The sequence below is a fragment of the Triticum aestivum genome, chromosome 5A (genome assembly GCF_018294505.1).
Source record: "Triticum aestivum cultivar Chinese Spring chromosome 5A, IWGSC CS RefSeq v2.1, whole genome shotgun sequence".
NCBI classification, from domain to species: domain Eukaryota; kingdom Viridiplantae; phylum Streptophyta; class Magnoliopsida; order Poales; family Poaceae; genus Triticum; species Triticum aestivum.
Window position 1 is genome coordinate 53,289,150 of NC_057806.1, and position 2,543 is coordinate 53,291,692.

Below are 2,543 nucleotides of genomic sequence, written 5' to 3' on the forward strand. Positions count from 1 at the left end.
GCAAGACGAAGGTGACCAGAAGCGTAGTCTTCGACAGGATTAGTTATCCCCCTCTTATTCTGGCATTCTGCAGTTCAGTCCACTGATATGGCCTCCTTACACATATACCCATGCATATGTAGTGTAGTTCCTTGCTTGCGAGTACTTTGGATGAGTACTCACGGTTGCTTTCTCCCCCCTTTTTTTCCCCTTTCCTTTCTTCCTGGTTGCCGCAACCAGATACTGGAGCCCAGGAGCCAGACGCCACCGTCGACGACGACCCCTACTACACTGGAGGTGCCTACTACTACGTGCTGCCCGCTGACGACGACCAGGAGTAGTTTAGGAGGATCCCAGGCAGGAGGCCTGCGCCTCTTTCGATCTGTATCCCAGTTTGTGCTAGCCTTCTTAAGGCAACTTGTTTAACTTATGTCTGTACTCAGATATTGTTGCTTCCGCTGACTCGTCTATGATCGAGCACTTGTATTCGAGCCCTCGAGGCCCCTGGCTTGTATTATGATGCTTGTATGACTTATTTTATTTGTAGAGTTGTGTTGTGATATCTTCCCGTGAGTCCCTGATCTTGATCGTACACATTTGCGTGCATGATTAGTGTACGATTGAATCGGGGGCGTCACATTTACATCATCTATTGGAGATGCTCTAAATAGTACTATCACAGATGTTTGTAAATAAAGGCCAAAATCACTTTTGACCCTTTGGGGTAAGTTTAGCACAAAATGAACCCTGTTGTATTTTTTAGCATGATGTGACCCCTATTTGGCAACGCCAAACTGCCCGCCGTTGCTACTGCACTAAGAAATGCCACCACTCATGGTGTTTCACCTAGAGAAACACCACAACTCATGGGGTCACCTCCCAACCGCAGTGATGGTGGGTGGTCGTACATGCCAGAAATGCCAACAACTTTGGTGTTTCTGTGTGAAGAAGAAACGCCACAAGGTTGTACGTTTATCAAAAGGGCCGGATCATGCTAAATTTTTTGGAGAGAGTCAAATTGTGCTAAACTTACCCCCAAAGAGTCAAAAACAATGATTTTGGCCGTAAATAAATGGCTTCCTAGAAATTGTGTACTTAAAAATTTAGAACTTTGGCTAATAGTGTATACAAAACTATTTTTATCAATTAAATGAAAGCAACATCATTAGATTTGTCATTAAAACATGTTTTCAAACTTGTAAAAATAATGATAAAAGATGCATATTGGAGACTATGCAAATGCATAAGATGTCATCTGCCGACGAACTCAGGGAATATAATTCTTTATTTTCATTGTTTTGTTCAAATTATAGAAAGTCTAGTTTATTCTTTTTTCCCAACAGTTTGATTATAGATGAGCAATGCTAGGGCGACAAACAGATTTTGCAGACTTTACGTATTGGTGCAGGGTAGTTTTGATTAGACATTAGACCAGTAGGTGGGGCCTACCCCATGAAATTCAGGGGGGAGGTAATTACTGTGAAGGCCCCGTAAAACCCTCCGTTGCTATCCGTGCGTTTAGAATTATTGATTATAAATACTCTAAGGCTAGTCACAGTGGGAGTAACTTAGGTAGTAACATAGCGCACTTCAAGAATTTTTTACTTATATGGCATGTAGTTAATGAGAAGTACTAACATAATATGTTACTGTAACATAGCGCTTCCCAAGACAAAATGAGTCTACAAGCCATTAAATAAAGCCACATATGACACTATTAATATGTTACTTTGCACTATGAAGGTAGTAACTTAGACTAGTGTCATATACATGACACTAGTATAAGTTACTCCCCACTATGACCAGCCTAAGAGAAAATTGTAGCATAACAATCAATGCATGATTTCTCGTTACCCTATAGATAACCATGGTAAGTTCCTCTTTAAAATATGTCATTTTCACAAGAAAATGCTTTTCCTGTAGTGTGAACCCCAACCCTACCTCCCTAGTGTCATTAAAAATGGTTGTAGATTTTTGCATATCTTTCAAGAAAATACAATGAAAGATATGTGGAGTTGATGCACATTGCTCCACATCTAGCTAAATAGTACTGCTACATCCGATTGTAAATACAGAGATGATATGCATACAACGATCTCTATACGACCCTTTGTACGACAAACCATCTGCACCACAAGATTGTTCCATTTTTTCGATCAGTTTGGTTTGGATTAGTATCGTACAAGAATTGGATGTGGTCTGGCTATTCTGTTGTAAATATACGACTTTCTTGAAATTGTGTAGTAATTTTTTCAAACTTTGACTACTAGTGTTTACATTTTCTTCATTGGTAAGATGAAAGCAACATCACTAGATTTGTCATTGCAGAAATTTTTCCAAACTTGTCTAAAATAATGGTCGAAGATGCATATATGAGATTATGTCAGCTTAAGAGCAACTCTAGCAGACCCCGCAAAAGCAGCAAATCTGCAAAATTACGGCGAGTATACGGGCTCGACCCAATTTTTCGGCCAGAACAGAGCCTGTATACTCGCCCGACTCGTAAAAATATTAACCGCGGACCGCAAACCGCCCACCCGACCAGTATATCTATGGGTTCGCGG